Genomic DNA, 16,363 nt, shown 5'->3' on the forward strand with positions numbered 1-16,363 from the left:
GAAGTTTCCTTGAAAATGACGCGGTTTCGCGTGAGGAACAATTTCCTGAGTTTAGAAACGTGTCGGAGATAAAGGTGTATACGTTGCTCAGATATGCATATCGCGAAGCGATGTACACTTACATTCTGTTGTCTGTTATGCCTTTATAGTAGAAGAAAATTCATTTACGTTATTGCATGATGACAATTTTACGAATCGAGACGAAGCTAATGTCAAATATAAATTATATATTAATATACATTAATATATATATTGAATTTATTTTACATATATAATTTTACAACAATTAAAAAATTTTAAATTTAATAATACATATATTTCATGATGAACAATAAATATAAGAACCAGGAATCAAATACCACCTTTGATATATCGCGTAGGAAATAAAAAGTTATAGCTTTTTCGCATTACGTGCACGCATAATTTGTCGCGTCTCGTGCGTGTCAAAAATAGAAACTTGCGTGATCTGGTCAGACTCTATCAGATGCCGCGCTGCCGTAACGTCATCATCTTTCATCGCACGTTATCACAATCGTGGGATCTGTGTTTCCCGTTGACGAGCGCGACTGGCCCTTACTTCGCCTGTTAGTCACCACGCCTGTGTACCACCTACTCAATAACAGGGTTAAATCGAATAATAAACGGTCTATGCAGACGTCGATGTAGTCACGAGAGAGCGAACGATAGAATTTTAAATGAGACATTAGAGATAAGAATTTTAGATAAGATTAATTGTGGACGGAATTATCGGGCTTGTTAAATGAATAATTAAGAGGACAGAATACATTAATGACGAGATAAATAATGAGCAGTGAATATTTAATAGTTTTCATTCCATGATAAATGAATATATTATTATTAAATGTAATAAGAAAGATTTACGAGAATTACGAGATATTTGCTTAAATAAACCGAAGAAGCTAGAGAAAAATATACGTATTTTTAAAAATTAATTATTAGACGATTAATATCTCACGGAGCTTATCCTTATTTTTATTCTATCCTGCGATTCGATTATTTTACTGCACGTTCTCAATTCAAATTATATTTAGATCATCGAAAAATCGAATCGATAAAGCATCGGACGAGATACATTTGATTCTAATTATATTGCCGAAATATTTTACTATGACATATACTTAATATGGCAAATACTTACAATTAAAATATAAATATATTTCGTCCGATGCTTTATCGTTCGATTTTTCGAACGATTTAATATAATTAATTTAATTTAATATAACGAATTTAATAATCTAAATATAATTTGAATTGAGAACGCGCAGTAAAATAATTGCAGGATCGAATAAATAAAACAAATATAAAACTCCGTCAGATATTAATCGTCTAATACATAATTAATCTTTATTTTTTTAAAAACTTGTGCAATTTATTATTCCGCGTATATACAGGATATCTGGTAATAATCACCGCACCTCTCGTGTACAAATACAACGGGTTAAATCGAGTACAAAAAATCTATTATTTTGCGATTTTCATACTAATTCATGAAAAATTAATTTAAAAAATGGGCCAATCCATATAAATGCGTGATGAGAAGAGATAGTGCAATGCGGTTGCTAGGCGAGCGAGGCTCCGGTATTATTACACGCCGTTTTATACACATACATACACAGTTATTGCCATTTGTAGTGCTCCTCCCAACGCTTCGTCGCTTTACCGGACACCCTGTATATACATATATAGAGGAAAAGAGACATATCTTCTCGTTCTGTACCAACGTGAAATAATTTACGAGCCGCGTCATTTTAAATATTGCGTCATTCGACATAAGGGATCTACGTTCTCCACGTTACTGTCACATGTCTGACATTTACGGGAAAGAATGACTTAAAAATATTCTGCAAAAGAGAAAATACGAAGAGCACGTACATATATGTTTGAACATCATATTTCACGGGGGATTTAGAAAACCTATTTTTGTAGTCGCATACGTCCATTTACTTCACAAGATTCCGGCACAAGAGAATCGTATAGCTTGTACAAAGGTATATCGTCGACACGCGATTAATGCTCCCCCGAAAATTGCCACGCGTAGCGAAATTGCGACAAATAGGTCAATTTGACGTATATTTCAATCCGCGCGATTCATCCATTACCGCAATTTGTCACGCCAATTATTGCTACAAGATTATTAACGCCGGAATTAACAATGTAACACACATTGGTTCTCAATTCTTCTCTCTTCAATCGTTATTATTCTCCCGGCACGTTCATATTAAAATTCTCTCTGAACTTTCGTATTCAAAATTACAGATATATTTGTACAAAATAATGTCTTTGCATTTACTAGAAATGAAAATAAATGAAAAGTTTTCGGGGGTCTCTTTTTCTCTTAAATATACATTATTTCATATATTATAAACTGAAAATATTTCATACTATTTTACTTGGTTAAAAATCCATGAGAAATGTTACTACTGTTTTTACTTCTTTATGACCATTTTTCTTGGCGAATTATATTTTTTGCTCAAGATTTCACAAAAGTTTTCACGTCGACTCCGGCGATCGAACTCCAGTAAAAAGCTTTTAAAGATAAAATTTACTACTATATAGATAATTTACAATCGAAAAATCAACTTTTCTACAGATAAAATTTCGGATAAAATTTACTAGCAATCGAACTAATCATCTCTTTTCCGATCTTTCGAGTTTCGAAATGGATTACTCGAGGTACTTGCGCCATTCCTTAAATAAAAGCGCGTTACATCGCGATCGTGTGACCATGATAGTGAAAACGTTGAAAAGGGGAAAGGGGAAACATTGTCGATTTATTGCCAAACTACTAGAAGAGAGAAAGAGAAAGAGAAAGAGAGAGACCGGTTATTGCTTGTACCGTATCCGCGCGTTATCGATTCCGGTGCGAATTGGGTGCCATATGGCAGCGCTTTGAAGACGACTTTATATCGGTATGTCGTCGTCCTTCCGGCATGTTACACGTACGTACGTATGTTGTGCACGATGCATCGCCTTTCCACGTCGCCGCAGTGCCATTAGCCGGGAATTGCCGCGGCGATCGTTCGCCGCTGTGCATCGGACGGCCGCGCGACGCTTTAAGTGGGTGGCACAGACGGCTCCGGCCTGAGTACTTTGTGCGAGAGCAAGGCGGAATTGGTTTAAGCCCCATTACACGTGGACATGTACGCGAGGGCCGCGAGAACAACGTGTACGACGACTCTCTCTTGCATCATAACCGAGGGAGAATCGACCCGTGTCGAAATTTTGCTCCTATTTTCAACTTCAATTTCCTCACGTTTATGGATTCTAGTGAATTTAATAGATTTAATTTATATAGGAATTGGGAGAGAGAGAGAGAAAGAGAGAGAGAGAGAGAGCTCTTACTTTGCACCTCAAATAGGCAGTTAACGATCAGTTTTCTATTTGCAGATTTAAAAGAGGAACTTTCGGCAAAATTAGAATTTTAAAAGAGAGGATATGATCTCTATACATAAAGTAGATGTTAGATTGAAAATTAAGATCGAAAATAAAAGACAAATTTCAATTTAAAACGACTGAAAACAATCTACTGAACAAAAATACTTCGTTTCATGCTCTGTTAACGACGTTTATTAATTAATTTTAAAAATCACTGAAAAATATAACTTGCAATAATTACAGTCGTAAATTGACATGATGTTATTATAAGCTCTTCACATTACGATTTTTTGCGCAATATTTTTTAATAAATAAGATACCGACAAATATTATTCAATATTTTATTCGTCGAATCCATCACTAAATTTTTTATTATATGTAAGAATATATCTTAACTACTATAATTTAAATTATGCATATTTCTATTTCTTAAAGTTTATTTACTTTTTTTCACATTCGGAATCCTGTCTCTTGACACTTTTTTCTCTTTGTTTTATTTTAAATATAATTTTATTTTATATATATATATATATATACTCTCTTATTATATATTTTTTCCTGTACGAGAAGATTCTTCCAAGTAACGCAAATCTATCTAATTTATCTAATCTGTCTTTTTCTGATTCTCTTCCTCTCGAGTACTTGACCATAGACTAAGGAACGGAGGCGGAAGCGTGAGTTTAAAAGATCCCGACGTGGAGGTCTCAAATTCCTGACATGTAATGCTCGACAATAATACGATTGTTCCGAGTGGCTTTAATGCGCGCTTCGCGTGATGCTGCGAACGACTCTCGAATGTGAAAGTATGAGGTCATTTCGCAATATTATATTACGGTAGAAGATGACGTCGATATTTAGGCAGAAATCACACTTAGTAAACATATAATTCAACTTTTAACATCGATAAAAATATAACCCAAAGCATCATATTTTATAACTCAACCAGTATTCCTGCTATCTATTGTTATGCAAATAGAACTTTGCGACGATGTATGCAACATCGCTGAAGCACAGTAATGTATGCAGATAGGGTGAGGTCTCTGACTCTATAAGACGCGTCTTTTCCTTTACATTGTAGTACTATATGACTTAGAAATGATAATTTCCGACTCGGCAACTTTCGCTTTAACACGATACTCTTGCTAATATTCTCTTTTACGTACAAATTTCTTCCTTATTTTAAATAATGAGTCTACTATCCAAAATGTGAGTCTTATATAATCTAATACTATTGAAGATTAATAAGTGTATGCAGTATAGAAAGCGGAATCGTAAGATGCAAGTACGATGAGCATTCGCATTTATCATTCCTTACACAATGTAAAACGTTGTATTCTTGCACGATTAAAGAAATCCCATGACATATGGTGTGTCTGTACCGTAAGAGTTAAGGTATTCGCGTATATTCTCCTCTGTGTTGTGTGTAAAGTCTATTTCTCAAAAAAGTAAAAAATGACCGTCTGTCTTTTTAAACTGTTTGTCGAAATTTTTCTTTTATTTTGGATCTCAATTTTCAATCTACACCTACTTTGTTATTTTACGCAGCGAAATCACTTTTTTATGACACTATTTAATCTATAATTTTCGAGAGCTTCTCTTTTGAATTTCTAAATCGAGAAACTTTCGTTTACCATCCATTTGAAGTATAAAGTAGGAGCTCAATTCTAATATGAGTTAAACTATCAAAATTCTCTAGAATTTATAAACGTGAGAAAATTGAGGTAGAAAATGAGAGCAAAATTTCGACTCGGGCCTCCATGCAAAATGGGAGCGTTTGTTGGCGCAACATTCGTTATACGTAGCAATGTCGAACAATGACTAGTGGCCGATCAATGAGATCTATGGTTACATGCGGGATCACGTACCTTGTCGCGGGTGTTGGCCGACGTTTACTGGTCGTGTCGAGTTACAAGTCCCCTAGGTAATAGTGCATACGTTATTCAATACCTTGCGCACCGCGAAGAATTTTTTCTTCGTTGTTTGTGCGCAACAGTCTTGCCTTTCGTCAACGTAAATTGGCAACAAATGCATACTGTGGAATTTGATATACGTGATTAGCGTTAGGAAAGGTATCCGAAACAGTGCACCGCGATTGGCAATTTTTATAAATCTCGTAAAAATTATGAGATATGCTCTTCCGCAAATCTTATTTCCATCTAAATAATTATTTGGTTACATAACGAGAAATAATTGACCTTTTTTATTGATGTTTTTTTAAAATAACTTTTTTCCAAAATTTTGCGTTGATTTAAAAATACCCGATGATTGAGAAAATACAAAGGTTAAAAAGTTGACTGTCAGACGCATCACAGTATTCACATTACGTCTAGATTGCACTATATTCACCGAGCGGATTTTCCGCGACACTTCAGTGTGGCATCTGTGCCATAAGCGCGGTAACAAGATCATCAACGGGATCCCGCGAATAACGCGCAAAGTCGAGATTTCTTCGCTTCGAAATATGAGGAACACCGAACACCTCGCCCCGGGCAAGAACGCATTACTCCAGTTTTAACGAAATCTATCGTAAATGCAAAACGCTGTGGCAGATATAGTTCGCACGAAATTCTGATGAGGCTTAAAGGCAGACTATGCATACATCACATCTTTGGTATCTTGAACAAGATTAATACATAAGTTTTAGTTTGTTCTACTACATATACTACAAAGTTAGAGCCGAGTTAAATTACAGCCGTGAGATATAAGTTAAATGATTAAATTATAATTAATCTTGTAACAAAGCTATCGCGCGTATAAATTTAACTATTAATTATTGGCCGTGAAATAATGTATAATGATGATACAAAATTTATTTGGTTCTCATACATATTTGAATTTTATCGCAATTAGCCGATTTTGTGATTTGCATTTGATAATAAATTCGCGAACCCTATTAATATGGTTGCGGTGCGTGTGTTTCTACATTGCATACTTGCATTTATAAGTACAAAAAGAGCTGATACAAAATTCTAATAGTGTCGAATTAGTGAGAACATTTTTTTTACGACTGCGAATATTCACGCAGTGTTCGCGTGAATTCCAGCCAGCTGCAGTGTAAAAAACGCTGAAACGTAAACGTGGGATTACGAGCCGCGACTCTATGTTTCCCTCGAAACAAAGATACAAATCGCGCGAATATAGGTGATATCGTTCGACCTAGTTTCACTAGAAATGCGAGAAATATACCATCTTTGCGTTTTGGAACGAGCGGAATCGAGAATTCGCACCTCGTGCGATCGATTACTGAGAACTGTCGGCGCGGTAACGATTCTGAGCTACGATTATAACGATTTACGACACTCATGTCGTACATGAGGGGAAGGGATTTATTGCGATTTATTGCGGACGTACACTTGTGAAAATGACCTACGCTATTTTTAGTGCGTAAATATAGGAAGGAAGGAATTTGCGTTGTCCGCGCTACATGTCAAGACGACGCAAATATTTCGAAAATTAAAATTTTTCTCTTACTTTCGACTTCAATCTAATATTCACAGTGTGTCATTTACTTTGACACCTTTAATCGATTAAATCATTCTTTTTGAAATGTGTAATTTTGCCGATATTTTTCCTCTTTTAAACCTCTGAAAGAAAAACTGTTCGTTTACTATCTATTTAAGATGCAAAGTAGGAGCTCAATTCCTATATAAATTCAACCTATCGAAATCCTCTAGAATCTATAAACGTGAGAAAATTGAGGTTGAAAGTAGGAATAAAATTTCGACAAAGCCGCCGTTTTTCTCCTGTCGCAAAAGTGAAAAGCAAACCCATTTCACATTGATACGCAAACGCATATCTTTCAATATTGACAATGATGAAATATTACGATGCTGTCTCGGGTATCTTAGATACCGCAAATGTCAAAAATTTACGTGTGCTGTGCGTATATATATATGGCGGGCATCTTTCACCGTTTTTTTTTTTAATATTTGCATTTCCACTATTTGTGCATCCTCTTGCGCGAATGCGACATATTTTAATTCCCTCGCGCACATAACTCTCTTGCGACATTAATAGTATTTTCATTCTCCATAAAGAGCGGACCATTTCAAGTATAAACAGATCGGAAAAATATGTGCGAACGAGCCGCGAATGTGGTGTATACGTGCGGAGAAAATATCTCAAATGGATCATCGGACCACCCACCCCTCGTATGAACGCGCATAATGTACAAACAGCGGACAGATTTAGACAGCTTCGTCGCGCGATATCTATCGAGGCTATCGAGAATTCAATTTCCACTCGAGCCTCGAATCCGCGGCTAGCATTAATCCTCGTAATAGGATGCCATTTTTCATAACGGAGATTAGCAAGGGATGGAGAGGATGCTTCATGTCCACTTTACACTCACATCACATTCAAATTCATGAATTACGATGTCTTTTATTTTTTTCATATGCGAGTGAGATTGAATATTTAAAATTTAAACAAGTTAAAAAGTATTTATTTATTTCAATAAGACGCGACATATTATAGAGAACATGAAAAAAAGATATATTCATAATTAAAAAAAAAAAAAAGATAGAGGCTAATTTTATAAATGACAAACTTTGCAAGAAACAAATTTTCATGTTCGAAATAATTTTATGCACGTCTGCAAAAAAGAATATAAAGTTATTAATATACAGTGAAAAATATTTTAACCGAGTCGACACATAGTTTTTACATTCTGCTTTATATTTTGCGCAAATTACTCTTTTATGACTCTGCTCTTCTCATATGTATCTCTCATACAGCTGCCGCGGATTTTGTCCGTGTTATTGCAGGAACTATCAAGCGGCGTGGACTCTAGCAACGTTAATTACTACTTTCTTTATTAAAATGGAGATTAAAAGCGCTGAGTAAGAGCGTGGCGCGCGTCAAAAGGATTAATAAACAATTTCCTTGAATTTTTAATAGGCGCGCGTAATGAGAACGCATACGTATAAAAATTCAGAATTTAAAATATCTCATCGGCGCGGCGGACCTCCGTTTAATCTACGTGCTAAAATCCCAAAGTGCGACCTCGCGAGCGAAAATTACGACGCGCGGAGAGCATCATCCTTTCTGTTGTCGAGCGCGCGAACCGGGATAAAGGAAATTCGTTCTATCGACGGTGAAATATTTTCTAGCGGGAAAAGCCAGCGGAAAGAGTTCCACGTCCAACGTAAGGGACTTAAAAGACGAATGTCGACGAATTGCTCCCAGGATGCGATTAAATTGTATTACGTTGTCGTTCGCGCACACACTCACTCGCCACGTTGGCGAGTCCGTCTCTCCCGGATAATCGGTCGCATTATTAAGAAGTTAACGACGATTACGCCAATCTTGCGGAGTTGCGAACGGAGGGCGGGTTCGTCGCGACGCATTAGCATAATCGAATCGCGAACACCGCGTGATTGGTTGCGAGACGACGACGACTCGCTTTTTCTCGCCTTTAACTTTGCATTTAATTTTCACGATATCGAACGAAGATTGTTCTTTTGTGCGGATGCAATTTATCGGTGGATGTAATTTATAACATTATATTCCTCGGTGGAATAATTATATCATCAAAATCCAGATATAATTGATCGAGGCTGATTATTATAGATCGCTCGCTCGAGAAGCGAACATACATACGCTCGCTCTGCATCTAAAGCCTCGTCGGTACTAAAATCCGTGATTATCCGCGTAAAATCCGATTGGTTGCAAAACCGTTGAGTTAAGCGTGTGTCAGAGAGAAAAGTTTCCGAGTAGTAATCCGGTGGATGGTAATTCGCTCATTTGTACGCGCGTTTGAACGGCAATGTGATTAGAACCTCGGAAATTTATTCGCCCGGCACGATTTCGTTTACTTGTTTAGTGCGAGAACTATATATGTATATATCCCTTTTATATGTATACATATATAAAAGGGATGCGCGCGCGAATTTAATGCGTCCATAGAAGCGATATATATATATATATATATATATATATATATATATACCTATATATATATCGCCTCGCATTCTCCCACGAAAGTATGGATGCTTTAAATTCGCATCCCTTCGTCTCCTCCCAATAGATGTCGAGAAAAAGTTGCGATTCCCGGCACGTTTCGGCCGACCTGGGCCTGCCCCTCTGAGAGTTCACGTCGAGGTTGTAAAGTCCTAATGACGAGAACCGACTGTCTCAAGGAGGAGCGAGAGGATGCGAAAATGCCGAATCAACGGGTCGGGACCGTGGCTCACACAAACGAGTTTTTCCCCACATAATTTCTTCGTAAACTCGGCCGTTCGTATAGAAATCATATTTTCGAGATTCTCGCGAGGACGATCGAAAATCCCCTCGTGCTTTGCCGCGCGCCCGCATTTGGCTCCGCATCGGTGTGTAATATCCGTGTAATTTCTGCCAGCTCAATTTTCATTGCCATTTATGCACGGAAATGAGTCTCGCGGCTAGTCACACGTGACGATTGACACGGGCCGCTGCAGCTGATGATGTCTCTCGCACCGCCTCGCTAATATCGATGGTATCGTTGGAACCGGACGTCCGCGTGTGCGCGCTGCATCGCGCGCATATAATGCAGAAAGAAAGGATCTGGAAAGAGCGAGAGATGTTATTTGCAGAAGCAATCATTCTCCCGAAAAATATAATCCCGTTACATTTAGTTACGCCAGGCTTTTATTTCCATATCAGTGCGTATAAAGATAAAATGATCACATACAGGTCAGATTACGATGCGTGACTCATAAAACATTCTAGAGAACTTTTTATTTTAACAAATAACGAAAACGAAAAGGTTCTGATATATAAATACCAAAATTCAGGTAAGAAATGGACTAATAAAATCCAGACGCACAAAATAGGCGCAGCAATCTTATCTTAAAATATTCTTTATTTAACTTGAATTTTTTAAATTCTTTCTTTGAACCTTCAAAATGAAGATGAATTATTTATTACTGTTTTGTATATCGTGGACATGATATTATGTTTTTCGTTCTTTGTTTTTTATTTCGTTTTCGATCGCTTGACGAGTTTTCTTTTTAATTATATACTCATTTTTCCATCTAAAATTTTTACATTATTTCCTTTAATTATTTCTTATTTTTCGATTGTCAATGCCTGAATTATTTCGAATTATTTTCCTCATTTCTAACGACCGATACTTATCGAAGGAACTTTATCGAAGATGTAAGGCGGATATGACAAGAAGGATGCATACATTTTTTTGTAATTTTTTGTCAATTGGTATGCTGAAGATGGTTCAAAGGATCGAAACGTTCAACCTAAGTAAAAAAGATTTTAAGATAAGTTTGCTGCGCCTAGTTTTTATTAGCTCATTTTCTATCAAAACTTTTGAATTTTTATTTTAATTTTAACGACACATTTATCAACGAATTTGAAATTATAACTTTGTCTTGTATAAGATTTTCTCTTGAAAAGATCTTTATATATAACTTTGTAACTTTTTAATACCTTGAAAATTAAAATTCAGAGTTAGTACGCGACTCGTATATTTTTATAAAATTTAAAAATTAAAAAAAAGTTTCTCTAGCAAAGGAAAATTCGATTTGCTGTGGTCAAGATGTTAAGATATTAACGTTTGAGCTTCTAAAGTAGCACGTGCTTCCTTGCGCTTAACTCTTCTACGAATCTGTCAGAGCGCGATTTACTTTACTGATGCAGGCACGTCACGTAACGAGCGTGTTGGCCTCTTGTACATTATCTGCACCAAATTACTGTCGCGGCGTTAATTTCACGTGCAAAGCAAGAAGCACATGTACTAACGGACAGCGAACTATATTTAACTGTTGCAACGAGGCATCACCACCTCGTCTAAATGATATGAGGTATATGATAGAACAGAGGGGTCTAATAATTAGACGCTTCTATCTAGTTGCAAAGTAATTAAGCAGCGATTAAACCAACGACTGTCAATTAATAGCGCGAAGCGACACCAAGGCTGCGGATTCGAGACGAAAGGACTCGATAGAGGAAGCGGATGTTACGGTCGAGGGAAAATGGAGAACAACAGAGAGAAAGAGAAAAGGCGTCTCGTCTTCGCCGCGTGCAATCCGAGCGGAAGATCTCGTTACGTCCGTCGGTTTTGCCTGTTTCTGCAACAACGCCGGGGTCGAGCCCGAGTCTCGCGAGGGAATGAAACGGAATGGGCGCGAATTTCCGCGCGAGAGCACAGAATCCCTCGCTCTCGAGGTATAACCGGTGCAACTGGCCGACACGCGCGGCTCTTGTGCACAATACAATGCAATGCCGCCGCCGTCGTGCATAGAATGACAATACATGTCGCTCTTTCGGTTTAATTAAAGGCGTACTTTGCCAAATGTTACCGTGGCTGCCAACCATCCTGGTTTTCCCCGTAAGCCCCCCGCAACTTCACGCCTGTCTATTCCAGCGTGCCGTATATGTGAACGCGAAGCGTATGTTGCTTAATGGAGCGGTGCGTCCGCCGCGCTCTATAATGGTACGACACTTTGCACTCGCGCCGGTATATAGCATGTTAAATAGCATTATCGTCGTCGGGTCCAGGAGTCGAACGATGACGGTCTCGGGGGTGAATCTCAGTGATGGAAGTTAAAATCTATCTCTCTCTCCCTTGGTCCCATAGGAAGTATAGTAATTGGCCGTGAGAGTAACTGCGATACTTTGGCAGCAACTAAGAGAGAGTTGAAGAACAGAGAACTATATTAAAAACGAGTTATAATCAAGAGCATCGTGACGATCGAAGAAAACTCTCATTTTTGTTTCGAGAATCAAAAATAAGCAACAGAATAGCTTGATACTCCATAAATTGATTTTTATACTCATATATAATGAAGCTTATATAGTCTAAAATATTTTATATGCGCGAAAGTATATAAGAAAGGCTTTATATCGTTACTTGCGTAACATTGTTGGACATCAAAGTTTTAGTTTCAAACCCCATTTCATGCAACAATCTCACTCAACTATTGTTACCGCAGCTACTATTATGCGAATACGCTATGACCGCCAACGCGTATCCAGATAGCTTTACACCTAGCCACGTCTTAGGCGAAAATTATACTAAGTCCCTATGGTGCAATGTTTGCGGGTCTGGTGAAGGCTGTTATACGAGAAGCCATTACACAAGTGCGCAAGTTGGTTACCCCGCAAGTGAAATGAAGACCATGATTTAGCCAGGCTTTACCCAGATCCTTTTGCGGAAATTCTCGCGCGCGGGAGGTCGTAAGCGGTCGTCTAATTTGAGAATGAGCGGTCTACCGAGATCCTCATATGTGCGAGAGATCTTTATGCTCGCCAGACACCGGGAGATTATCTAATTATCAATTTAGTGAACCACCTGCATGTATGTACCTCTATATACATACCTATGTATGCGCGCGCACATTTTGGGAGAGATTCTTGCTTGTTTACGCTGATCCTTGCACATGCATTCAGTGTGTTCTTGGATATAACCACAGATGATCATTTTACGATGGGCAACTCTATATAGAAGGTGAGCAAGTAGCCGGATACGCCGCACATCGTGACGCGAAATGATGATAGAGCGACTTTACTATTTTCCTTCTTTATACGTGTCCGCGCGATTCGATCCCTCCTAGCAGTGGAAATGCATTTACATCTGAAAGAAGAAGGCGGAATCGCATCGAGATCGGTGAAGCGGAAGATTATCGAAACAGCGCCTCGTTTCACACCCGCTACTGTATATCCTATAAAGAAGTCGCCTTTAAGTTTCACCGTGAGAGTCTCTGACGTTATACTGTGGGAAGATATTGATCGACACATAATCTCGAGTTCCTGAATTTCAGGAAAGTTTGTATTAGACTTAGCGTTTTACGAACGATCTCTCGGAAGCAAGGAACGGAACATTTTCTTTACGATAAATTATTATTACATTTTCGTCGTCTCATTAAATAGAAAACAGAAAAAAAAGATGTATATATATATATATATATATATATATATATATAAAGCTTAATAATAATTATTCAATAATCTCTCTATCACAGGATATATTGCTGGATAATATTTTAAATAAACATGTAGAAATATATAATCTTTTTCGAATGCAAAATGTATATATTTTAGTACAGAATCGGAGAGATAGTCAAATATATCTTGTATAATGTGTCACATATTTCGACAACGTTCTTCTCTCATCGAATCGTAACGCGGTGGAAGTTATCAGGCGTTTCGAGAAAGACGTTTTCAGTCTGGACGAAATAAAAGTAGAAAAAGTTACGATATATAGGAGCGGAAGAGGAAGTGAGAGAAAACTGAGGTGAGAGAGGTGTGCGTTCGGTCGTTCTTATGCAAAGTACGAATCGAGCGACGAATTCGCAGCTCGCCATCTGCGGTTTTCGCCCCTCTGTGCTCCTCCCTGTACCTTTCTCCATCCGGAACGGAAGTCAGTCTGGCGTTTTTCGTTCGGCGCGACATCGGCTTTTGCCCTTCGACCCTCCCCCCCCGCTTTTCGAGTACGCCTACTCTTCTTTTCTCGGTGCTTCTCGAGTCAAAGGTAGTCGGTATCGAGGCTTTTCCAGCAAATTCTCGAAGCCGCGCATAAAGCGCGGAGGATAGAGCTTTACGGATGACATAGAGAGAAAGAGAGAGAGAGTGGGATAGAGACACGAGAGGAGGATGAGGAAGCGAAAGAGGAAGAGAAGCGATGCGCGGATCCATTCGGCTCCATTCAAAGGGAGGAACCACCGCCGCCGCCGCTGCATCTGTGGGATACGATGATGAGGTTATTCCGTCCTCCTTCCCTCAGGAAATGACGTCACATCTCGATGTAATAAACACGAATATAAGTGGTTCCTGCGCGGCCGGTTCCGACATGGGCCGATGTGATCGAATTGCGACGGAACAGGAAACTCGAAGTGAGTGGCAGCGGCGCGGCGGCGGCGTCGCCGTCCTTCTCCTCTCTCGCGCGGCCTCGCCGAATAAATAAGTGTCGACGTCTTCGAAAGTCCCCCGACACGACGCCGTTATAAATCTTGATGTAACTCACTGTGTCGTGCGCGTCGAGACAGATAAATTTGCGTGGCGCGCGTCGCAAATTCCACGGAGTGCCGTTAATTCTAGACGATCTGAGACCAGAGCTATGAAATGTTTACTCATTTCCGCGGCTTTTCCGTTGAACTATTATATAATCTCTATTAATCTCGTTATTTTTTTTATAATAAATTATTAATCTCTAAATAACATTGATTAAATTATAAATTAAAACTTTATTAATTTTGGATCTCTTTTAAATTATATAATAAACTTTTTATGTCAGATCATGGATAAAATCTTCAATTTTAAATATAAATTCATTAAAGCTTGCAAAAGAATTTTGATAATTTATGTTTTAAATCATTCATATTCTTCATAGCATTGATAATGAGTATATATAATGATTGTGAAAGTAAGAAACGAATACAATAAATAAATCGCAAACACTACCAGAGCAGAATTAATTTTCACGATACGTTCAGCGCTCGTAGAAACGTAAGAAAGAGCGTTCACCGTCTTGAGAGTGACACGAAATACTGCAAGAAGGGAATAAAGTGCAGGCGCGCGCTTTTCCCTCGAGGGACTTTTTCGTCGGCGTTAAACCACCCCGTAGAGAAACGTGGGTACATGGACCACCGCTTACTATAGCCGCGGACTAATTTCTCGTCTCGCTCCATATCTCCTGCTGAACACGTCGCTGAAAGAGGCTCAGCGGAGAGTGGCGGAGAGCGACGGAAAGAAGGAGCTAACCCCGAGAGTCGTTCCTCACACAAAGGAGCGAAGAAAGAGAGAGCGCAACAATTATAAATACAGTAGCAATTACCGAGAGCTCGGGGGTGCGTGCGTTCTCTTCGCGGCTCTATTCTTGCCTTCTCTCTCCGTCATCTCTTCTTTTTTCGCGTGAACCACCGACACGGTTGTCGTAACCGCAACTGTGGATAAAGCCGACGGGTCCTCTTCACCACTGCCAGCATATCCCGAACACCTACCTTCGCGCAACCCCCCTTCCCCCCCCCCTCATGAGTAGTTTTCATCACCCTCGCAATTGAGTCGGCGTGCACGAGTGTTCATTCGCGCTAAAACCGAGTGGCTACTCGGCTGCATCACGTGTGGAATCTCGAGTTTATTTCCCTTCTCTCTCTCTCTTTCTTTTTTTGTTCACTTCCCTCTCTCTCTTTCTCATTAATATTGTGCACATTGTAGGAAAGGAAGACTTGTGTTTTGAAATAAAGGTCGCGATACGGCGATCGCGCTCGTAAACTTTAACATGACCGCAGCTCAATTATATCCAGCTTGTCGTGGACATGAAGAGCAAACAATTTATTCGATCGCATTTGTTACAGCTTAGATTCGTTACAGTTAATTTCGATCACAATTTCGGTTCTAAGAATTATTCTATGAAAATATTCTCTCTGATTCTATAATTTTTTCTTATTTACTATTGTCGTATATTATCTGTTATATTTGTACAGTTTATTATGCAAAACCTACTACATATGTATTACGTTAATAATAATTTACTACATTTATTACGTTTTAACAATAGTTTGTATAATTATAAATACATTGTTTCGCGATTGTGAGAGAGAGAGTAAATCTCTTGGACATGTTTAATATAATTATTTATTATTATACATTACTATGTAATGTAATGTAATGTAAATTTTATTGTACTTCAGTTACAAAAGTAATTGCAATATTAATGCGCGTACCATGTTAAATAGTTTCATAGTATAACTAGCTATAATATAAACTTTTAAGCGAGTTAAATTGAACATCTATTTTAAAAGTAGAAGATTGAAGAATATGAGTCTAAAAGTCTAAAATAAAGCTGTTAATGAAGCTGCTCATTTATTCTCAGTCGATTAGAAATCAGACATTAGAAATCAATTCAAATTAATAATAGTTCGAAATAATTTCACGTATTAATTCCCTAATCAAATACTGTTTTGCGCAGCTTAACTTTTAATATACTTCAAACCATTCAGTTTAATTTTGAAAGGCAGTCGAAATATTGGTAAAT

General features: G+C 38.2%; 1 long non-coding RNA gene across 1 annotated transcript in view; it reads left to right on the forward strand.

Annotated features, from left to right (window-relative positions):
* Nucleotides 1-16,363, forward strand: part of LOC145949039 (uncharacterized) — a 39,645-nt gene that overhangs the window by 11,269 nt on the left and 12,013 nt on the right. The gene's annotated exons all lie outside the window — the stretch shown is intronic.

The sequence above is a fragment of the Prenolepis imparis genome, unplaced genomic scaffold, assembly GCF_030444845.1.
Source record: "Prenolepis imparis isolate NDT839.2.m4 unplaced genomic scaffold, iyPreImpa1.0 SCAF_2, whole genome shotgun sequence".
Taxonomy (NCBI): Eukaryota; Metazoa; Arthropoda; class Insecta; order Hymenoptera; family Formicidae; genus Prenolepis; species Prenolepis imparis.